The sequence below is a fragment of the Athene noctua genome, chromosome 6, assembly GCF_965140245.1.
Source record: "Athene noctua chromosome 6, bAthNoc1.hap1.1, whole genome shotgun sequence".
In the NCBI taxonomy this organism is placed as follows: domain Eukaryota; kingdom Metazoa; phylum Chordata; class Aves; order Strigiformes; family Strigidae; genus Athene; species Athene noctua.
This window is the reverse complement of record NC_134042.1, coordinates 37,844,523-37,870,093: the sequence shown is the minus strand read 5'-3', so window position 1 is coordinate 37,870,093 and position 25,571 is coordinate 37,844,523.

Genomic DNA, 25,571 nt, shown 5'->3' with positions numbered 1-25,571 from the left:
GGCATAGAATATTTGGCATGGGCCCTGTTTCGAGGACTGCAATGAGAATGTCCTATTCAGCCAACCAAGAGTGCTTTTTGTCTATCTTCCCCATGTCTTCAGCCAGAAGCCTGAAGCCTTCTGGACTGAATACCTAATAGTCATTTACTTCATGGCCACTACTTAAGATGATGCACTTATGAAGTAAAAGACAATCATGGTGAGATAGGGAGACAAGGTAAATAATATCCAGAGAAATCTTGAGCCTTTGAGAAATACAGGACACTAGTGACATTCTTGTTTTCACTGTCATAGAAAATCCTTTTGCAATATATATAAAACTAAGTTAACCAGGTTTTTAAGGCTTTACAGATAAAGGTCCTCAGCTGTGAAAAATGCTGCAGCTCTGGATGGACATGCATTGGCAAAGCTGTGTGAAGCTGTTTTGCATAAACTCACAACTAATATTCTAGCTCCTAGCTGGTGTTACCTGATGTGTAAATGCTGCAGATCCCTTCTTCTTACCTGTCCTAGTGTTTTGAACAAATCAGAATACAAGTGTATATGTCTTGCCTGGTTTAGTTTCATGCTATTGTTTTATCCCCAAGTACCACCTAAAAACCTCTCTACCTGATCTCATACCAGCATCAATAGATTAGGAAGAACTGCCTGATATTTTTTCCAAGCTACTACTCTCTCTGGAGAAAGAAGTGATTGATACAAATTTCCTGAATTGTTTTTATTATCTTTAACATTAAAAGAGTGAGAGGGAAAGAGAAAGAGAGGGAGAGAAGGAAAGTAGTTCAGTCCTCTGACCACCTCTTACTTATCCTTGGTTCATCAGGGTGTGCCACTGTGAAAAGCCTATGGATTTATGCCATTATGAAAGAGAACTGAAAGCCTTCAAACATGAAGACAGATTTTTTTTTTTAATGGCAGCCTTTCTGGGTTCTGAGACTTTAGACTTGCATTAAGAAGGGTTTACCCTGCAGGGAATAAGGGTGAAAAAGACAGCAGTGCATTATCCTCTCTGTCAGCTACTGACCTTCACCTTTCACACATCCTCCAGAAGAAGGACATAAACACAGCACTGGTTCGTTTACTCTGAGCTGTATTCTGCTCCTTCTCCACCCTACCAAGCTATTTTGTGGTTGCTCACTGGAGCCATCTTGAGTGTATTTGCCACCAGCTGCTTCCCACAACCTCGTTGCTCCCCTACCCACGTCCAGAGTGTTGCACCACGCTGCAGGAACCCGCAGTGCCATTTGCCAACACCATCTGCTGGACCTCCTGAGCCAGGATTACCTCCTTCTAAACCCACACCCTTTCTATCAGGGTTTCAAATCCTGCAAACAAGGGGTCACAATCTGAAAAGAAATGCTCAGAAAATCTGAAGCTGCCATTCTTAGTCCCAACATCTTTTCTTTCCCCTTCCAGCACACAGATATCATCCTCATCTTGCAAATTTTTTCTGGGAAAAAGAAAATTCCAGTACAACTTCTGGATACTGTTTTAAGCACATGACCAACCACATCAAAGCTGTGAGGTGACAGTCCTATTAATATCTTCTATATCTCCACACTGTCCCTGTCCAAGGAACTGTAACTAAAGAGCCAGGTGGTGGTCATGTATACTTATATCTGAATCCCAGTCTCTCTCTCTCTCAGAAATTATTTTAATAATAGAATTTAGAAGTTACCTGTTCCTGTATCTCATGCTTGTGAGATATTTACTGCTCCACACACATCCTTAACCTCCAGAAATTTCTTGTTTACACATTTCTCGCTTTCATCTCTAAAGTGTCTGCATTGGATTGACCCATTCCAGCAGTACTGAAGAACTTCAGTCTTCCTCTATTGCTGTTCCCTCTGCTGAAAAACCTCTTCCTTGCTGCCCCAGGCTTCACCACATCTTGCAGTAAAAATGTTCTTCTAGGCCCCCCTACGCTTGTCAAGGACCATGGTTCTTCCACAGCTGCACTGAGCATGAGGGCAGATTCTTGACTCGGTTTATGAGGAGAAAGCCTATAAAAACTAGGTTTTACATGGAAAAAAATCAGGTTATTACCCTGAAACCAGGGGGTCTTTCTTCCATTTTCAGTTCAAACAGATCTAAAAATGCAGAGTAATTTTTTTCATTCCAAACCATACTTTTCCAGTGGTTTTGGTCTGCTGCTGGAGAAAAGAGAGAGGGCACCAGAATCCCCAAGTTCTACTTTCACTTTTGACTCCCAGCCAGCTGCATGATTTATCAGTTCTCTCAGTCAAAGCATTCCTCAGTTTACCAATTTGAAAAGCTGATGCAATAACAGCTATGTATCCACAGGAATGCAGAGAGTAAAAGCAACTGTTCACAAAAGACTTCAAGGCTGGCAAAAGAAAATATTGGATAACTTATTCTTTCAAATTAAAAATGTGATAGATTATTCACATATCTATACATAAACTTTTGCCATGAATCTGCTTGTAAGTGAACCACTCCTACATGAACCCTGCACTCTGTTTATAAGGCACATTGTTTCCTTTATAAAGCCTACAGGAGCCAGACTTTGATTTGAATATAATAAAATTGCAGAAACAGCAGAAGCTGGACATGTAACTCCTATTTTAATGAATACCTAAAGTAACAGTCCTCTAAGCCATTGTGTCATCTTTCAACTCCTGTCCCTCCCTCCCCCTTTCTGCACCAAACTCGAGGAAAAGAAAAACTGATTGGCAGGTACTGTAGCTGGCGTGAATAACCACGACTATATATCTTGTCAAAAATCAGCATGTACTTTAAAAAAGAAGAAAGTAAAATATGAAGATAAGAGGAATAATCTGAGGCTCTCCTATATTCTCATTCAAATTTTTCTATTTAGATTTCACTATATTTCCTTTTTTAACATTCTCCTGCAGGTCTTTATATATAGGACAAAAAAATCCACTTCTGTCATTTAAAGCATGATGAAAGTACCAAAGAAAAATCTATTTTCAGCTGTTTCTCGTTAGAGCACTTTTTTGCCACTGTGATGAAAGTCGATGCAAAGAAAGGAAAACGAGTCACTGATGAAGATGAAGAAGCATTTCTGATCAGCCATCTGTTCAACCAATTAAAGCCCTCGCAAATAAAGTTGTGTATACGTATATAGCTAACCCATAAAGATATACATATCTGTGTGTACACTGGCATGTGAACACATACATATAAATACCATGTAAAGTCTACTTTGCATATACTAAGCTCTGCTTACATGCTGAGCATAGCTAATTAAATGCACACATAGAGAAACACTACAAATGCAAAATAGAATTTGGCCCTGTTGGAGAACAAAGCCTTCTCTATTAGCATCCTTTTCTCTTAATGGTCCTTATGCAGTAAAAATAAAGTCCAAACACTATAATTTCATTCCCAGAAAAGTTACAAATACTGTAGGTATCTTTAGAAACAGCTGCAAAAGTGGATTCACTTCTGACAAGATTGGTGTTAATTACCAGTAAGGACTTCAGTATAATACTATTTAAATCATTTTAAATTATCCCTCTCAAAAATTAATTTTTCATCAAAGATTACACAAAAAAATCATGATATCATCTCTGCAGCTGCGATTTAGTAATAATTTCATCTATTATTACCAATGTCAGTTAGATAAAAGAAAAATGGCATCCTACTGTGCTGATTCCAGCATAGGCCATATATAGAAATTTTTAACTATCACTTATAATCGCCTTGATGAGCTTAAACCTCCTCTCAATTAACACCCTAAATGACACTGAGACATCTTAATGGAGGATGTAAGTAAAGGAAAAAGACTTTAATCAAAGAATAAAAAGAGAAGTGCCAAGCAAAAGGAGGAAGTCTGGTGCACCTCTCAGTGTCCAATCACACTGGGGTCCTTTATCTTGTCTTGAACTTCTTGTCATCTTTATATTGCAACTGTAACTTCACAGCAGCATAAGAAGAAAAAAAAATGTGCATACTCTTATCTGCAGTTTGCATCCATGTCTGAGAAAGACAGTGGGGGTATACACTGAGCAGGCAAACACAGATTAAATGAAACTAAAGAGACTGTGAAAAATAAAATTTTTATAAGTTATAATGAACCTTACTCCATTTTGGTTTCTATTTCAATAGTGGTTCAGGGAAAATCTTAAAGACAGGAAAATAGTGAATCACATACTATTCAATAAAACTTGAAAGAGCGTGTTCTGATCCTAACATCCCAACCTGAAAAAAAAAGTTCTGCTTTCACAACCAAGAGGTAATTATACTTCTAAAGGTCTCAGTTGCCAGACAACCACATAAATATTTGCTTAAATGGCACCTATAGTCAATATTATTAAGGGCATTCTTGTCTCTTTTAGCATATCTCTAAGAGTCCAAATACAAGCATTTAAATGTATACACATACTAAGTGGTTTTGATAGCACTCCTCACATTTCAGGAAGGTTGAGAAATAAGTCTCTATCTAGTGTTTCCCAGACTCGTAAACTCAACCTTCTAGCCATCAGAGTAACCACACAGATGTAGTAAACTGATAATCTTAAACCAGCCTCTTCAGACTTCTCACTACACCCTTGTGCAAAACCACTGGGCAATGACCACAGTCCAGGAACTGCTGGTTTAGTCTGCGCATGGCAGAAGGGACGGGTAGCAGGTGGTTTTGCCCTGGTAGATGACTCAGTGACAATCTGCCAGCTCTGATAGGGAAAAAGGGCTTTAAGAAATGTGGTCACAAATACCTCTGAGGGACTTTGGGAAGTGCTGTGAGTGCCTGGGAACCATACCTCTCTGCTGTAACAGCTAATGGAGCTGTTAGGTTTTTAAGTATCTAGACAACAAATAGAAGTTCCTGTTCACTGTGGCTGTTCCCATGTTTGTAATTGAAAATGTATATATATACATGTATTGTTTCATGGCCTGATATTTTTTCAGTTAATTCACTCATAATGAGAAGCAAATTAATATCTCTGGGTGCATTAATAGTAAAAAAAATCTAATTAAAATCAGCCATGGTATTTCACTTCTTTCAAGTGTTTGTTTGCCCATTAGAGCTTCACAAACTGTTAGCTACAAATTATACCGGTTAAGGATTCAGCTTGTTTTGATTAACAAATAATTTGTGAATGGATTTTGCTTTTATTTGTCAGAGGTATTTGTTGAATAGTTCACCCAACCATTTCAGCTTGTGGGTTGTTTGCTTCAGCTTTTTGCTAGTCATTCCTATTCTGGTGCTAAGCATACAGTATTTATGACACACAAAGTACTGTTGAAAGAGCTCCTCAGGTAAAGGTAAGAAATACTCCAACCTCTGCTCCATGACAGGCACAGTATCCACTAAATTTAGTCACTGCTGTTAGAAAGAAATTGATCAAACCCAGGGAATTATTTCTCCTCCCATGCTGGATGATTTCAGATGCATGAATATTACATAGCAACTAATAATAAGCAATGGACTGTGTATTTTTAGGGAGAAATTTGCAGATGTGCAGTGATTCGTATTAATATCTGTGCAACTTTCAGCATTCACACATACTGCCCTGCCATGGGGCAGCTGTCTGAATACTTTCAACTAAAGGGCTTTCTGTGAATCACAAAAAAAGCAACCTTCTAACATTCACTCTCCAAACTGGTTTTTGTTCAGGTTCTTTTTTACCCCCTCTTGGACTTCCAGCCAAACACGTTTCTTTCTCAAATTAAAATTTAAGGAGGGTTGATTTTTCATACATATCACACAAGGTAATAGTGAAGTAATGCATGCAATTAAAAAAATCCCTAAGTATTCACTGATCTGAAGGGTGACAGTCTATCAGTTTACAGAAAAAGATGAAGCTAATAGCTTTACAGAAAGAAAATACCTGGCATGGAAAAGAAGTGTCACTTTCTGCAACTGCTGCTTTAACAGAAACTGCTGCATCGTCCACTACTAAATGCTAAGCACACCATCTTAAAGAAAACAGTCCCTTTTGTGTGTGATCAAGAAAATGCTTGTTTTCTTATCCATCAGAAGAACTCTAAGTACACTGCTTTTAACTTGGTCTCCATTTTGCTGTTTTACCAGTGTGATAATCATTTCTGTTGATTACAAGCCTGAAAAAAAAAAAAGCATTTTCTGATCAAAATGGCTGTGGTAACAAGGAGCCTAAGTCAGACTTGGTAATGCTGATATCAAAAGGAAGTCCTTTTCCTGGAATTGGGTTTGAGCTGCCTCAGCAAGTGACTCTCATAAACTGCATCTCTTCAGAGGGATGGGAGAGTGCCAGTCTAGCCACACTAAGAAATACTTTCAAGTGCAGACAAGCTAAGAGCTCTAATACACAGAATCAGCTAAACAAATGCAGATTTCAGTGTGGATGGACATTCTTGCACTGGATTCTCATTTTGTGACCCAGATTTAAGTCAGCATTCGGAAGTTTTGGAAGACAGTTAAATCAACCTAGTGCTGACAAAAAAAAAAAAAAAAAAAAAGAATGTTTCCACTCATATCCCTTGCTCTCAGATGTATGTTGCTGTTTCTTGCTTTGCAGAAACACTGATATTCATCTGATCTCTATACTAAGCAATTCAGTTCACTAAACTGGCAGAAAATGGTGCATTATTATTTGCTGTGTTTATTTTCTGCCTGTATATTGAGCTGAAGTAGCTTACTGGAGTATCAAACACACCCTAGAACTAGCATGAGAAGGAGGCAGGAAGGTAGGTTGTTTCCTCTCAGTATCAGCAGGATTTCAGGATTGTCCTCTGGGGAAACCATCCCCTTAAAAGAGTGTTATGTCAGTGTACCTGGAGTTAACACTTCGGCCACGTCAAAGCTGTTGTTCTGACCAAATACAGGGCGCTCTGGTAAGAATAAAAGACAAGACTTGCACAAAACCAGCTGGATTTTTAGGGTAGAATAAATTACACAGAGAATTAAACCAGCAGTTGAGTTTTGCTGGCATTGCTATGTTGATTAAGATTGTGAAGAAGAAAAAAAAAAAAAAGACAAAGAGCAACCAAACCACACTTTCCTCACCTAACCGGCATTACTATAGCAGCAACTCCCCTGACGTATATGTCATTTTATCTACAAAAGAGTACTTTTGCCCTATACTTATCTTGTTCAGGAAGCTGTATCAGTTTATCAGCTTTTTGTGCCAGTGTAAACTTAACCTTCAGTGGAAGTGTCTGACAGTCTAGCTATATCTCAAGCCCTTTCTTGCTACGATATGGTCATAACAGGAACCTTTCGGCTATTGATTACGAAGAAAGCTTATATTTCCGTGGATGCCCTGCCATGAAGCTGCACAGCTGCTATGAGGGTGCTATTTTTGCTTCTTCAGTCACCACCTTTCCAAACAAAAAAGAAATTCTGTGTGTGTTGTGAATAACAATAAAAAATTCTATTCAAAATGACTATGCTGCATTTGTGTCATTTTATATTCTTTGCCAACAATAAAGGAGTTCATTCTAAAATCCCCAACATTCTGCAATTGCTTGAGAGCCAGGACAGCTCTCAAGCCAGGTCTAAATTATAAAGTGTTGTTGACAAAGCTGTTTCAGTCACAAGCATGAAAAAAATCACACCCTTAATTGATATAGATACGCCAGCAACACCCTCTGTATAGATGCAAGAATCCCTCTGCTGGCATGGCTTATGTCACTCAAAAAGGTAGTTGAAGAAAAAAGACTCCTTTTGCCAATATATATTTTTCCTCTGGTACAGCTCAGCCAACAAAGCCTGTGTATCATGTACCAATGTTTCCCAAATTTTCTGTATTCAAGACTTGCTTCAGAAAACTGGCAATGTGTAACACCTTCCTGCATCCATCTCCCTTTCCCCAAATTGGGCTTTTACTTCCACCTTGTGTCTCTCTTCTTGCTTCCTATCTCTCTGGTATTTGTTCTATGGCCATCCTATCTCCCTCCCACCTCATGAATTCGCTGCTCTTCATGAGACTGTCACTCAGACACAATCACCTCATATCTCCCAGCACTTCTGTAATGGCTGAACTCACTGGTTGGGAAACCTCTGTGCAAACTGTTACAGAGCCTGTCAAAATGAACGCAAAGAAAGACTTTCCGTGTAACCATTTAGTTTTGTCACTCTCACCACTGACAGTCACTGAATCTCTGGACAGTTGAGGTTGACAAGGACCTCTGGAGATCATCCAGCCTGCGCCCATCGTCAAAGTAGAGTCAACTAGAGCAGTCTGCTCAGGATCTTGTCCAGTCAAGGTGGTATATCTCCAGTGATGGAGACAATGGACAACTCCATGTCAAAACCAGTATCATTTAAACCATTCCTCCATCGAAAACATCTCAAAGTCATCACAGAATCAGTGAGGTTTTCTCATTTAGCACCAATACCCTGTAACTGGCAGAGAGACAACTACAGATAGAGAACATGCATGGAAAAAAAAAAAAATAAAAAAAATGGAGGTGCTATTTTGCTAAAAGAAGAGACATTTAAAAAGCAGGCATCATTTGGGTGTGTGTGTGTGTGTGTGTGTGTGTGGTGTTTAAAGCTGATTAATTCCCTGTAGTTCTTCTATCTTTCTGCATAGTCTTGAATAACTGGAAGACTGTGTCCTCTGTTTGTTTGTATCCAGGTTGCTACCTGACACCTTATAAGTTTGAATCTACTGATACTGCAGGAGATATGAACAGGACTATCAGAAATGACTGATTCTTATTTTGCATTAGAGATTTACATGTATTCATGTTGAGTAGACTGAGGTTATTCTTGTTTTATATATTATATTCAAAAATATACCAACTGCTTCGAAGTACAAGGAAATCAGTGTGAAATACACAGAGTTGTCCCTAGGTTTTAGACATCATCTTATGAAGACATGCTTATTCCCTCCTCCCTCTTTTTTCTTTAACTTATTCTCAATGGGGTAGCTTGCAGACACACCCTAAACCACTTTAGGTTCATTTAACTGAAGATTTAATCTTGCAGAATGGAATCCTCCTACACTATATCTTATGCTTGGATGGATCTATGGCTAACTGGACAGGTGCAAGGATGAATGATAATACATCACTATATTAGCAAATGCTACCTTCACATATAACTTTCTGAAGGAAACTCTGGCCTATAACTATGCTTCATTTACTTTGAAGTTAAATACAGTACTTCACTGATATCCATGGAGTTACATTAGTGCTTTTTTTTTTTTTTTTTTTTTTAAAAAAAGGCAAATTAAAAGAAAATTAAGTTCTGCAAAGCTAAGCATAAGGAAACAATATTGTGTTTTCCTTGCTGAAATAGTGTCTTTGATTTTAAAGGGTAATAAATATAATTTAACAAAAACATTGTCTTAATATTTATATAAGGAATTGACTAAGTATTACCCAGAATATAACTTTACAGGCATTATTTGAGAACGTAAGACAAATGTTCTTGATTTCCTCTACAAAATTAATTGAACTATATGAAATCATTCTTCTGCCTCTCTCTTATACACGTCACAATATCATAGCAAACCAGCAACAACATATCTTTAATATATAGAGATAATTTCTTCCTAAAAGAGCACAAACCTCTGTGTACACAATGAAAGTTACTCCCTAAAATCAGCTCCATCAGAGGTGAAACAGAGCAAGCACTTAACAGATAAAAAAGGATGACTCTAAGTGAGGAAAAAGATTGTATCCAACTGAAATTTCAGGGTATGTAAGTAGAAAGAATGTAATCATCCAATCGGAAGTTGATTAAGATACCCCTCTTTCAGCTGTGGGACCTTTAGTTTTTGTGTCTAGGACCAAGTTAACCATTCAAAAGGTGTTACCCGCAAATGGCATAGTCTTCCTAAAAAGGCAGAGACAGCCACGCAGAGGAAAGAGTCCTCACTGGCTGAAATCCTAACACCACACAAGTTCAAGTTCTGGATTCTCCATCTGTCTTGCCCCTAGAACTCCTTCTTTCATTGAAACACTAAATTTAGAAAGAAATCTTGTAAAACAAGGAAAAAAAAAAAAGTATCTAGTACAGAAGAACTCACCCTATGACTGCAAGACTGCTGAAAACATCAGGAGTTTCCCATGCAGACTGCATCAGTACTTTAGTTAATTAAGCAGTTAAGTGGTAACGGCACTTTTATGTTTACAATACTTTTCTCTGTCCATCAATTATTCATATTCTAACAGACCATTTTCCTCATGCAAATTCTCAGTAACAGTCAAGAACTGCAAAATTCAGCTGGAACATATGGCAAAACAGGTTCAAACTGACTTAGGACATTTTCTGGAACCTGAGTCTCAGTTCTGTTTTTGTTCTTAGGGTCATGCCATAGCAATCCCAAAAAGTCCTTAATTTGTACCACAAGTATTTGGCCTTTAAGGCTACAAATACCTAGTACTCTGCACCTCCCTAAAAAAATATAATAAGACAAAAAAAAGCCATGGTCTTAGCTATAGTGTCTCAGCAACAGAGTTGCTAAAGCATCACCAAAGCCTCTCCCTGCAGGAGAGAGACTGCAAAACCAGGTTTAGGGCAGCTGTTTCCCCAAAAGCAGCACAGGACTGCAACAGAGGTCATAATCCAGAGCATGTCTGTGTGTCCTCTGTGCCCTCTTAATGCTTCTTGTGAAAGATGGGCACTCATTTAGTGAAAAGTTATGCCAGCAGGAGATCAATGCAAACTGTGCCACCTTCCAATAATTTTAATGCTAGATCACGATTGAATAAGACATCAGGTGGACTGCAAAGTATAGCATGACACTGCCCTACTGTTAAGCTTTAATTAGTTAAGGCAGCATAGAGCCTCTCTGGAACAAGATGCTCATATTTTTTAGAAATGTAGACACTGTTTTATAGAAATATGAATTAAGAATAACTTTTTTTTATATGCAAGGTAAAGGCAGGGGAGGGAATTAGTGCAGGAAATCCTCACAGGACAGCTCATGAGCTTTCTCTTCTGGGTGGTGTTTGAAATAGAAGTACTCCCTGAAGAACAACAAGAAGTAACAGTCTAGATACAACGGTATAAGTACCAGGAAGTGCTGTATCCTGTGTAAGTGCAGTGTGTCCTACAGGAAGGAGGAAAAGGATTAAAATTCCTTGTGTTTTACTATTTCCTGCCTCTGCCTCTGATGCTGTGTCAGATCTTTAGTGATGCACTTCACTCCCTACCAAAACTGAAAATAAAATATGTGTGCCATAAAGGTACTGGGTGTTTTAACTATCTGCAAAAGCGTTTTGATCTACAGATTAAAAAGCTACAAAAGAAAACGAATCTCAAGTCTGACTACAGCAGAAACACTGGGGGAAAAAAAACAAAAACAAAAACAAAAACAAAACAAAAAAAAAAAAAAAAAAAAAACAAAAAACCCAAAACATAAACATTGGCTTGTCTAATTATGAGAATGTCTCCTGCAGCAAACTAGAAGTGGTTATGTGGCCCTGCCTCAGACAACAAGGAGCACTGTATAAAAAATGTTGACCAATAATGTTATGGCATGAAGTGTTAACACATTCTTACAGTAAAATGTTGTATTAAGTTTCTGTATTGGAATTTGAAGTCTATGGATATGCAGAATGGAACAATTTCAAAAGAACAGCGGAGTTTATCCTAAATATAGTCACTTCAGTTAAAAAATGAATGAGTTTGCAGGCATGTGGTGGAGAATAGTTAAAAATGACTGGAGTACTCTTCAGATTATTGAAGCAATCTAGGAAATCTAAATTGGTCTGCAGTGTCCATGCCCAGCACACCCTATTCACTTCCAAAATGAAGTGGTCTTCAAAAAAAAAAAAAAAGTGAGGCACTGCATTTGGAAAGGATCAGAGTTCTGGGCACGCACTACGCAAAACAATTTAAAATTACTGGAGCACTTCAGTTTCTTTTTTTTTTTTTTTTAACACACACTTCTTTTTGGAAGCAAATCAAAAAGCATTCTATCATTGTAGGCAAACTCATGAATGATTTAAAAATTGAGCCCTATGTAAAACAAAAAGAGGAGAATAATTAAAATAATAACACTAACAACCTCCTGCCCTGAAACCCACTGAAAGTGAAAGGAAGATGGAGAAAAATGTAGGCAAGAGAAGAAAAAAATCCATATCTTCAAAGGATTAAAAAGAATTGTAGGGACATTCTCTGACCTGGTCTGTATGCTTTGCAGAGATCCACAAATCAATACACCGCTGGAGCGATAGGGTGGTCTTGGGAATAGACCATGGTGACCCTATCTCTTCACCTTTGGCTACATGAACTTCCTTTACATCATAGAAAATGCCTCCCCTCCTTCCTGGTTGTATCTGAGTGGCTGCTCCCTTAACAGCTGCACTTGCCCAGGAGTGCTTAACAACTTTTTTCCTATGGATTTTTCTTTCTTTGGTGAGAGACATCTTGCAAGGGCCGATTCTAAAGATTTTGTTGTGATTTAGTCAGGGTTAAAGCTCCACATCTTCTGTGTGTAGGACTAAGGGGAATTTCAGCTTTCATTTAACATGAGAGTGTGTTTTCTAGCCCCTATAGCTGATGATAAAAACTTGGAAATGTGTCCCCAGGAAGCTATAGACTCCAAATCCCAGCAGGCAAATAGGAAGATCTCCCCCTTCTCACCCCTCCCCACACAAACCAAATTATTTTTAAAGCTCAGTATTTAGAAACCATATTCGCAACTATGGAACATTTCGGTCTGGCAATCTCCCTTTGCTTTGCCTCCCTCCCGGTATGCAATGTTTCCTCATGAGCTAAGATTAAACCAAAAACCAGGAGAGGCTCCCTGGTTTGACCTACGCCATGTCGGAGGCAGTGAGATGAGCCCGAAGCCAGGAGCTCAGCCTCCCTGAGCATCGAGGCAGAGGCGTTGCCCCTCCCGGAGCAGCTGCCGAGGGCAAACACACAGGCTGGCAGCCCGCCGCTGCGCCAGGAGAAATCCAGGGAGAGTTTATGTCTGTGGGACTGAGGAATGCTGTGGGCCCTGCTCCGAGGAAAGAAGGAGAGTCAGCTTTGCTGCCAACAGAATTAGGGCTGTCTTCCAGCATTCAGAAATGTACATACTTATATATTTGCCACATGGTTTTGCTGTGCAGCAGCACATGTGTTGTGGCTACGCAACGCTGAGTGAAAAGAGCACCCAAATCAAGGAGCGCTGTGGGTATGGAGGTGGCACTGGGTGCATGGTGGTACCTGAGGTCAGAGGAGACAGGTAGAAACACTCTGCTTCAGCCTGCCAAAGAAAAGATTTGCACCTGATTGACTTTGTGCAAGAGCAGGAGAGCCATTACCAGCACTGATCAAAGGTGCTTGGGAATCTCTAGTACTTAGTTTCTTTCCCTGATTTTGTTATTGTCAGTATGTGCCCTGGTGTTTGCTGTCTGCAGCACAAAAGCCTTAATGGACACCAGATCCCACTGAACCAGGCAACAAAACCGTAGGAGATAAAGAGCTTACATTGAAATCTGACAAGAGTGCAAAGGGTAGAAGGAGTAAAACATTATTATTCCAACCTCAGGTCCCCAAAGTCCCACACCAGTGTCTTAACTATAAAAGACATCCCTTGTCTTATGACTTCAGTCAGCAGTGGAGTAACCATTGAAAAATCAGGCCCTGTTTTCCCACTGCTCTCCTGAAAAAATCCACCACATAATTTCCTGCATACATCTGTGCTTAAGAGGAAAAATTCTATAAAAGGGGACGTTCTTGACAAACACGCCTATAGTTCATGAATAGCTTTGGAAAACAAGGAGGCAATTTAGAGTCAGTTATGAATGCAAAAGAAGGTTTTCCTTGCCATGACCACAGCCAGTATTTGCTCAGCAGAGAAGCAGGTGACACAAGACAATCTGCATGCAGCCGAAGGCTGATGGAAAGCTTGTTTGTGCTCAGTGCACTAGAGAAGTTGTTCGGGAACAGTTACGTAAAGATTAGCCCTGTAACGCTGCCAAATACTTTGTGTTATTATGTGCTGTGTTTGTGCCAGGCAGCCCCACATGTCAGAGCTGCCTCATAGGGCAGTTTTAACATGCAGACCCACATTTTCAGAGTGCTCAGAAGAATAAAAAGCCACAAAGGAACCAACTCTGACCTCGTTCGCATGGCTGCTGCTGCCGATTCCCGTCAGCTTGTACCTGCCTGAGTGCAACCAGCGTAGAGCCGGAAAGGCACATCCATCGCATTTTGGAGATGGCTGTCCTCGCCTCCCCTCCTCCCCCTGACCCATCATGTTCCCTCAGAGAATCCCAGCTGCACGGATAAAAAAAAGTAGCAACTCAACCATGTGGGAACATATAAATTTAATGTCGGCTAAATAGGAAGGCTGTCTAAATAACACAATGATTGGAGTTATACAGGTCATAAGTCTAGGGAGTAAGGAGCTCACAATGTTTCTTTTCTTTTCTCCCTTGCTCCTTTTTCTTCACAAAAGTTCATTAAACAATGATTCTTTCCCCTTTAAAAATTTATGAATGAATTATGTGTTCATGAAAATGAGAGAGCAAAAAGCCTTGGCCATAGCCAGGCACGTCACAGTCTGGCACTCTGCAACCTCTCCCATGTGCCCTGCTGTCCCAATGTACCTCAAGCCTGACCCAAAATGCTACTCCCCCTGATGCCCATGACCTCACAGAGGATAGATTTGTCAACAATACGTACATGTATGACATGTGTGAGACATAACTGTCCTGGCAGGGAGTGGACTTGAAGCCCAAGACCCAGAGGAAAACATTGTTTCATTAGTCCAACCAACTCCTTTCATTTGGACTACACAGGTCTCAATTATGAGGATGCCACAGCCACGGAGGAAAACAAGTCTGTCTGCAAACATAAACATAGACCTCTTTATCTAAACTAGTATCAGAAGTGGAACCATTCTCTTCGAGGGCCTGGACATAGCTACATCCATGTAGCTTGCCTGATTAGAAAGGAGCAATAAATAACCAACAATAATGACAAGTTTTTATAAAACCCTTTTTATGGGTAATTTTCCAGTACTTTACAAAATAGAAAACTGCCCCTAGTTTTTCACTCACATTCTCTCTCCATTTTGTAGAATCGTTTTCTCTTTTTTTTTTTTTTTTTTCCTTCACTTTAAATATATTTTCTACATGTATTTCTTCACTAGGCCTTCTTTTTTTTTTTTTTTAATTTTTTTTCTTTCCAGCCTCTTTATTCTCACTTAGCTTCAGTTTCAGACTTTTACAGTTTAAGTTTTTCTAATATTCTACTTCTTTCCATTACTTTGTATTTCTGTGTCTCCTCCTCTCTCTTCTTTGCCTGTCTGCTTGCCCTTTCCCTACATCTCTTCCTCTTTATCTGTTGTCTCTCTCTTCTTCCCCTGTGATGGTGATTCTTTTCCTTCCCAGATATGTTTCCAAAGTCCTCTTCTCACATTCTGTTCCTTAGTGTGATCATTTCACATGTCCCATTCCATTTCTCTTCTCCTGTTGCTATTATTCTTCTTTATGTAACTTACTGCAATGGTGCTGAGGGATCTAATCTTGATTGCCCTTTCACAACCACTACCACCACAACCCTTCTCAGTAATCTACTTAAACAGTCAGGGGCATTCCCTGTCTCAAACATCTTATATTTTCTAGTGCTTTTTTTTTTTTTTTCTTTTTTCACATCCTTAATAGGACCTGGCTGGCAATTAAAATGTTGGGATTAGCTTGTCCTTGCAGTATGTTGGGAGAATAGGTTTTGGCTCCAAGGGCAGTCTGCCCTGGAGTCTGCAGAGAAGGGGCCACACCACAGCATGATCTCCAGGAAGAAAGCCAACTCATTTATTGCAGAGTACCTGCCAGTAGTTTCAAAGGACACAAACTCTTCCAACAGCACCAGCTCTTCCATAATCAGGTTGGCAGTGACTGTAGAGAGAAAACAAGCAGACTCCAGACTGTCTTCACTGACTGGGTGGCTGTCACCAGCAGTACTCTTCTCTAGGATTGCCCTCAAGATGAAAACTGTAAGTGAAGATATCTGGGCATGCCTGGAACAGTAGACTCCACCACAATAAAGATAATCTCCACTGGGACAGGAGACAAAAGGACTCAGAGCACCTCACAGCTGGAGAGTGAGACATTTTCCTGGGTATGTCTTTAAAGGAGCCTGATAATAATTACTTTTTTAAAAAAATAAATCGCTTTGGAGCTTTCTGGGCTGCAGTGGGAGTATATCAAGTCGCTTCTTAGCTGGGTAAGGTACAGTTGTATGGAAACCCTCCACTCGCTTCCACTTGCCTTGAGCTAAATAGCATTTTCAGACAGCAAACTTTGGCCTTAGGAGGCTGAATCTTTTTGTGGATTTCTATATCTTTGAGCAACTGAGCCTCAGAGCTTTGCTGGATGGGAATCGTATCCAGGTCCTCAACAGAAGAGACAGCACCTGCTTCTTTCTAGAAGGATAAAACATAGATGATGATTAGTTGTATCACCACGAAAGGAACCCCAGGTAACCAGACAGGTTGAACTTGCCTTACTTTGACAGACTGCATTGTGTGTCATAACTAAGAGAGGTCTTCAATCCAGAAGGCTGTGAGAGCCTGAGGAACAAAATGAAAAAAAGGAGAAGGTTGGAGTGACATAAGGAAAAAAGTGGCTGCAGGAACACTGAAACAAAGCGGGGAGGGAGAGAGAAGAGAGATGCAGAGAACAGAAGGAAATTGAGAGCAGTAGAGTTGTTTAAAAAAATGATACTTATGGAAAAAAGATCCAAAAGCTGGCCCTGCAGTTATGGGAGTTTTTCTCTTCTTTTAATCCCTCCTTCTTTCACCTTTCCTTTTTGGAATCAAATGAGTCATAACCCATCAGTGTACACTTGTCAGGTTTTTGGCCATGTATGTGATTATGACATGGTCAGAACATTTTACACAGAAGAGCTGATAAGACTGACATAAATTACACCAACTTTTATGCTTTTAGTCACCAATAACTCTCCCAGGCTTGTTCCATTCCCAGATGCATATTAACTTGGCTACTTCGTTTGCTTCCATCCTTTTTTGTAACAAACAATGGATATTTAAACTCTTTCCACACAAATCTAGGAGGATAAATCAGAGGCTTTAGCCAAACCTACACAGTCTGGTCAGCAGCAAAGACAGGTTTTTGATATCACAATTTTCTTTCCTGTGATGCGTAGTATGTGTATGTTCTACAGGGGAATTCTGAGGGTCGTTAAAAACGTTGGAAAGAAGATCTGCAGCCATCCCATAGGCCAGAACAATGGAAAGACTGTTTGTTTTGTTTGTGGGGAGAGAAGTTTTATACTAATACAACAGTGTTTGATGCCACTAGCAGGGATATGTATTCATGCTGTGCATCTTCAGCTGTATAAAAAATAGATCAAGAGGGGCTTTTTTATTATTTTGGAAAGAGAAAGAGAGAGAAAAATAATGAAACTTAATGTGTTTGAAATGTTTGTAAATTTTTAAACATCAAACCCAACCCCATATCCCTATCAACCTGTAGCTCAAATTATTAACTTAGCATACAACATTAAAAGAAGCACAGTTATTACTGCACCCAGAAAATAGGAACAGATGGGGAAATAGAAGGGAAATTAAAGGGGAAAGACTACTATTTTCATGTACTCAAATTCTGTCATAAAAATGGGGATTTTGTCTGCTAAATGTTGATATGCACAAAATCATAGACAGGTCTAAACGCCTTAGTCATGGCAGGGGGTAAAAAAGAGAATATTTGAGAATAATATGAATTAAAAAGGCAAGTTAGTTTAAATTTCTGTTTGGTAGGGCCTGAGGCCTACAACTCCGATGGGAATACACTGTAGCCGGAGGGCTGATGAATGCCCTTAATGAAGTTGGACAACCTGGAATACATGCATAAAATGATTTTAAATATTGATATGATGTCATTGTGTGTCTGAAGATATTGAAATGTTCATTTTCAGAGCTAGACAGGTTGCGTCTAATTTATTATAGGGAGGGGAATGATTATTTACATTTTTTAATGTAGCAATAAAACAATTATGGGATTTAGGGAGAGAGAAAATATTCATGCTTCTCGGAGAGCAAAAATGAGTGTTGCAGTGCAAATGACTTAGAAGAGTTTGTACCAGCAGATATTTAGAAATACACTTTCCCTTTTTCCTTCCTGATAATTGAGGTAATACATTCATAAAGTATGTAAAGTAAAAGGACCCTTTGACCAGTGTTAATTATATTTAACCTGCTCTATGTATAATAGAAGGAACAGCTTAAATATATCACTGGGGACGACTAACTCACCCATATATTCTAGATATGTCTATTATAACATTTCCATGACATTGCTTGGTTTTCAGAACAATTCTTACCGTGAAGAAGAGGAGACATGGTGTTATAATGGTATGTTCAGTTCCATTGTGATATGAAAGTTTTTACGGAGAATGCCTCAGGGCAGCTGTCTGCCGTGTGTGTTCAGTATTACGGCTGTATAACATACAGGGGCGGAAGTGTATTAAAGGCAGTGCCATTGCAGTCTGCTAGAGGTTGCTGGTGCTAAGGTCCAATCCTGATGGTCTCCAGACCAAAAAAAAAAAAAATTATTTGCAAAAATTGCCTAGGATAGTTTTTTTCATTTCTTCTTTTGTTCCCAGCTGATAGTCATCCCTACCTGCAAAGAAAAATAATTTAGATTACATTTCAGCTCTAGTGCAAATTAGAGCACCTCCCTTATACATGGTGGCACTTGGGTAGTGATTTTCTGTTTCTCTAAATCATAAGTTCAGAATTGTCCTCACTTAGGTGCTAGCAAGCAGAAATGAAAACTTTTGTATCTCTCTGCTCCCATGTCCCCCTTTCATATCAGTGGTTTAAAACTATTTTGCATAGTTAGGCACATGTCTAACTCAAAGCATCTCACTGAGGCTGTTTCTCTGCACACAGATGGGTAAGTTCATGCTGAATCGTGACCTGTATGATTACAAACACAGTGTAACATCAAATAGGTCCTTTAAAGGAGATCCACCCTTGCAGTATCCTGTTCCACTTAAGAGATCACAGATACTAGAAATACTGCCTATGATACTAGTAGATCTCTTGCTGTGTCTGGCCTTGAGTTAAGCTCCAAAATGGGCAAAATACTTTCAGGAATAAGATGGCAAAATTGCTGGAGAAGCCCTCTTCCACTGGACACCCTTCCTCTTCCTGCAGCATATATACCAACAATGATGGGATGGACAAATGAGGCAGAGGGAGGAAAACCTTGAACAATATGCCTGTATCCAGTCATCAAACATGAAAAAGAGCTAGAAAAGTTAGAGGGAAGGACAGCGTGGTTGAGGACAAAGGATATGTAAGAAATTCACATTTTTAGTGAGCAAGATAGATAATTGAGAAGGACTTGACAGAGATGTGTGAAGTCACAAACGGCCCAGTGGAAGCACAGTCATTGATTACTGCTCTTCCCACAGCATCAGAAGGAAGGGGCACCCTATGAAATGAGCAAACATCACATTTACAACAGAGAAAGCCATTTTTTACACAACGCACATAATTGTGCAAATTTTCTGCTGCAAGATGATTATAAGAGACGAAAAATGCTAATAAAATTCAAAAGATTAGACAAATTTGTGGAGGACAGATTCTTAAGTCTGGATATAACCTCTGATTCAGGAAATTGCTAAACCATTGATTGTCAGAAAGAAAAAAAAAAAAAATCACTTTATATGTCTCCTGTTTCCTCAGCTTTTCCCCCAACCATCCATTCCTGTTAACGCCAGATAGTAAACAGCACTAGAGAGGTTGCCTGGACTCCTATGAAGATGTACAAGGTGCATATAACCTTCATATGTTCATCTCCACTGGCTAGTCACTGAGAAATAAGCTGATTTCTGGCATTCTTGACCCATTTCATCCAAACAGGAGTGACTGTCAATAGAGAGTAAGAGACTAAGAGCACAGGAGACAGGGAAGTGTCTCTACAGGCTCACTCTTGGTGCACAAGCATATGAACATTCACAGGTTAGCTCAATCCCCAGTCCTTGTTCATGCACCCTCAGCTTCCCTGAATAGACATGTTTCACACCATGTCTCAGCAACTATTTGCTTCTTGGGTTTTACACCACATGTGTTACCGCTATTTAAAACTAATTTTAATTAAGGAATGAATCAGATCTCATGACAATTCCATCTAACCTCTTTTCTGAAGTGATTGCCCTGGAAGTAGCTGTGTTTGGATCTCAATTTGGTAATCAAATAGCCAAACTATGTGATTAGACTATATCAAATTAGTCACTGTTCACCAGCTGACACCCCCAACTAATGTCTCTTGACACTAATTGACTTTATTCCCACTTTAATGTGGCTACCTGTTTTCAAGCTGTTAACTGGATTTACATGCCTTTAAGCTTGGTCTTTCTGATAAACATCCTGCATTCCTCCTGTTCTTCACTATCCCTACCAGCATCAGTCCTCTCTGCTTCCACTCATCTCTTCTCCTTTATCTTGCATACACTTCTATTCTTAGGCTTCATCTATCAAATAAACCTGAAGCATCATTTTGGCCAGTATACAATGAAAAGTGAAAATTTAGTGAGAAGGCAGGTGAACACTGCCTTTGAGTAGAAAGGTGTCCCCAACACAAACAAAAAAACCCTGGGCTGGCCAAGTGGTCATAGCGAGAGGTCTGGACACTTTGATCTCAGGGAGCTTCCTAAATTTCACCCACTCAAGCTTGAGGGGTGGAGCATGACCAACAACAAGGAATCATGCCTGGGTCTTTCATATCCTCCATTCAGCCTCATTTAACATGGCCACTCAAAATCATCCTACACCTGCCCCTTGCACTGCCTATGTGCACTGAGCAGGTGTAAGGCAACCCAGAGAAGGCAACCTCAGCTGGGACAGAGCACTCCTGCCCCGCGGGGTGCTGGCAGCACTTTTCTCTGTAGGAACGTGTAATGTGCTACAGCTTTGCCCAGATACCACAGTATACACTCCAGGTTATCTAGCACAAACCAGAGCAACCCCCAGGCAGCTGTAAACGGCACAAGCGGAGCTGAGTGCTACACTCCTCTCCAAGTTGTGCTGAGTGACACAACAGCCTTGCCCTCTCTGCTTGTAAGTGACAGATCAGCTACATACACAGTCTGGAAGAGGCTGTCCCCTGTATTTGGTTCAAGACTTTTTAGGTTAATGAGTATCATTCACCACTCATAGAAAGTTTGACTATACAATATACGTTGCTAAGAAAAACAACTCTACATTAGCATCATTCAATGTTAATATGGGATACAAAGGAATTTTAAAAGCACTGAAGCAATGACTTTTCCTGGGAGAAGCATAAGCATGGTAAGAAACTGGGTGGGGGGTTTTTTTAAAAAAAAACTTTAAAATGTTTCTAAGTATCAACATTACTTTAAAATATTGTAACATTTCTAGGATAGAGATACTATCTTAGCTGTCTAAAATTGTGTTCACAAAACAGAAAAGTAGCATTATTTTAATGCACTAAAAATTGAAGGAATAAACTTTAATTCATTTATTCAGCTGTAAAAATTACCTGAATACAATTGTAATTCAGAGTAAGTGAAAATATGTTTCAATTCACGTTTAACTTCTTGACATTTTTGTATTGTAACATATACAATTCCAAAATTATTTAATGTATTTTGTTTCCTCTTTTACAAGACAACTGAAAAGCTTTGTACAATGTGGGTCAAAGCAAAGTTCTCATTCTTAATCTTGCTAAAGAATTGTGTTCACTAAGCTGATCTTCTTTATGTGCATAAAAATAATCTCTTTATTTGTTTTCTGCTGATCAGCAATCATCATTAGAAATGATGGACAATAGGATTTGTCTGAAGATCTGCAAAATTTTTAGAGTACATTTGCAAGGCTGATTTAAAAATCACATAGTATAATATATATTACAACATATTGTCTAGGCTGCCTTAGAAGAAATCATTGATACAACTGAGTAAGCCAGCACTGGCCTTGATGGAATAGCGTTGGCACAAAAGAAATAATGCAGTAATGCACTCCCAAGAATTGAGAGCTAATAGAAAGCAACATAATGGATATTACCCAGGATGTAATACCCTTATTCTCATACATACCACTTCATTTCACATCACGATGCAGAAAAGCTCAGAAGAGAACTTGTGTGAGGAAAGGGGGAGGATGAGGGATGAGGGTTTGTCCATGAGCAGATGAGTCTGATTCACCAGTGAAACCTCTCAGGCCCAAGTGTAAGGCAGGTTCAGTGACACTAGGTGTGAATTTTAAGGAACTCTCTCAAGCTAACCAGTTTTCCAGCATTCCAGATCTGCCTTTGAGTTTTGTTCCTCCTCTACACCTCCCTTCTTGTCTTGAGCCAGAAAGTCCCATACTGGTAAATGTCCTGGGGCAGTAACCCTAGAGACAGATCTGAATTGTTTCACACAACTGTTCACTCCTGAGAAATTTGGCTGGATCTGGATAATTTAGCAAAAGAATGTTTGGGGGGTTTTTAGTCACATTCATTACACTTGTGTGGCTCTTGTGCAGCAGCCCCACCATGCTATAACTTCACAGGAGCATGACAGCCCCTCCCCAGAGTTTGCAGCAAGTGTTCCTGGCCAAGAAACACAAAATTACACTGAAAGAAGGAAGGGTAGGTTTTTTGGTCTCTGTAGGTTCTTACATTTTGCTTAGTGTTTTGTCTCCCAATATCTGTCCTGTAAAAAACTCAGATTCCTGAATCAGCGACCCCAGAATCTGTTTAAAATTGCCCCTCATTGACCACCCTTTCACAAAAACAGTTTCTCTGTATGTGTGTGCATGTGTGTGTGTGCGTGTGACTGCACACATCCCCACATACTTGCCATGATCTGAATCTCTTCACACTGTAGGACAGAGGTCTATATCTCTGTTGTCCTGCATCTTCAGGCAGGCATTTATGTCTCTGGGATGCAGATGTTAAACATTACTATTGTTATCAGGCACTATCTTATGCCCATGCTGCACTCACCTAAACAGCTACGTTTAATGCACGGCAAAGGACAATCAGCCCCCAGGTTTCTGGGCAAAGTACATACCTCTCGATTCTGCGATTGATTTGTCAGAGATGTATACTCAAGTAGATGGTATAGAAGAGGATCCTTTAGGAAGAGTGTGGTCAGATTGACCCCACTTTCACTGAGCTGACAGCCTGGTGAAGAAAGTTAAACTGAATATCAAAATCATCAGCAAAAACCTCCTCTTTCTTTGATTGTACAGTTTAAAAGGAGCCATTCGAGCTCAATTTATTCTCTACACAGGAACTTCATTGATTATCTCAGACATTCATGCAGGAAGGAAGATGAGATAAGAAGAAAGTTCTTTTTTTTTTTTTTTTTTTTAAAGTGATTGCAAGATGGAGAAAACTGCTTTGTGAGTGTAATATATACCATAAAGTTCCCTTTGTGCAATCTACTACTGAAAAGTGAGAAGAGTTTACCTTTTCTGAACAAAAGAAACATTAGAGATGGGTTGATGATTACGGAGGGCAAAGATATGAATACTAGGATTAGGGTATATATTCAGATATAAGATTAGCATACAAAAAAAAAGTTTTCTTGGGGAAAATATTGTGGAAGTTCTCCTATTGTCTTGTACTGTCAATCACCAGCACTGGGAAGAGACTGATCACTATTCATTTTTTTTCCAAAAGATATTCTGGTTTGATCTCTAAGCTATCAACTATAATGGGGGTTTCCACTGACCTCGAGAAGGAATTAGTCTTGATTCAAGGCTGCTGCCATGAATAGAGATGGGTGTTCAGTTGTGTTCTACTAAAGTCAAATGGACACTCCACCAGTCCTGTTCCAGTGGGTAGGGAACTGTGGGACTCCAAACCCGAACTTGGGGAGCATGTGGAGGCACTGCGCTGCTGCTTCAGGCACTCGTAGGTTACTGGAAAGGGAGAGGAAGCAGTATGTGTTTTATCTGAACTCTGGTGGTTGCAGTATGAAGTGAATGGATTAAGTATAAACATACCCTGGGAGGGTCTCTGCTCTCAAGTCAGTTGCTTGAAGGCAGTTATTCCCTTCATAGAAAACATCACACTTCCTAAAGGAGCCAAGGAATGCACTTTCACATGAGGGCAGTTCTTTTGTATTGACCAATGCAGAAACTTTACGTTTATAGATTTCTTGGGTCCATTTACAAAGTACCCAAAAAATCTTCAAAGGCAACCTCCTATGCAGGCAATATTTTATGGGCACACACTTTGAAACAGCTGTTTCAACTGAGGACAACTAATTATCATATGGGAAGAAACTGGAGGGGACAACAGGCTCAGTCAAAATGCCTTTGTGCTTTTTTGATCTCAGGATTCCTCTGTGTCAGTCCAGTCCTCTGGTGCAAGCCAAGTGACGTGTGAAAGGTGCGAGTCATGAGTGGCACTAAAAAGATGTTACAATTTGTGCTCTTATTCATAACACCTCTGCTGATGGCAGTTGAAGACTGGCATGGGGGCCCCTAGAACAGCTGCACCAGAGAAACAGCTACACCACAGCCCTCCATGACTAGCTGAGCAGCCTTTAAGTCTCCTTTACAAGACAGCTGGAAAGAGGGATTAACTTCACCCAGTCTTAAAACAAACATGAACTAAACCAGCAGAATCATTCTTACTTCACAGGTCACTTCAACACAATCACTGCAAAGCTGGTTGTAGCTTCTTCAAGAATTAAGAGCTGCAAAAGCCAGTGGAAGTGTGCCTCAGGGAGGACCTAAGCAGATCAGTATGCATACCATCTCTTCTGTATCTGCTTATACTGATAGATTTTGGTGCAAGTATAGGCTATAGAGCACAGAAGCACAGGACTCTTGAATCTTGAAATCCTGTTCTACATTAACCCTTTGCCCTTGGACAAATCTCCTAACTTTTGACTCCTTTCATTTACCTTCACAAATGCAAATAAAACTATACAACTTATGTCATATTAGTGCTGAATGTTTGTATACTGCTACTGATTTTAACTACAGATTTATGCAGAAGTAATATTTCCCAGAAAGAGCTTGTAGAGAAGCTGTATCATGACACACCTTTTGAAAGCTCACGACAAGGTAGAATATTCACATTTTGCATTTCTCTGGCACACACATGCAGGGTAGGATGCTGTCTAATATTTATTGTCTCCCAAACGTTCTGAAGCTGACAAATCAAGCATTATTAAATAGACACTTAAAAAAAATTACTCAGCTGCTAAACCAATCACTGTAGGTTGCAGCTCAAAATGAAGTTGGAAATCTGCACCTTTTAATAAAACAATCTGCTTGAGAGCTGATGATATTTGGTTATGGAATTTATCTGTAAATATAATTAAAAATTCAACGAGAGAGTGCTCTGAACTGAGGGGTAAACATTCAGCACGATGCAGAGTGCTCAAGCTACATGATTCCCATTATCGTTAATGGGAGTCCTACAGCTAAATCCCTAAGCATCACGCTAAAAATTTACCCCCTAGTGTTTGCAGATGGAACAAAAGGATTATTGTACATACCAGCAGAAAATAAAGTTACCACTGACATTTTGACCAGAAAGCTTCCATCAGGATTAATGAGTGAAAGATTTAGCCTATGAATTCCCCCACAGACTGTTTCTTTGGGGTTTCTCCCATCTCCGAAGGCATTCTTGATTTTTATTTAATTAATTTCTATTTACTGGTTTTCATGACATTATATTTCTCAAATTCCTCTCCCTCTGGCCTCCTATCA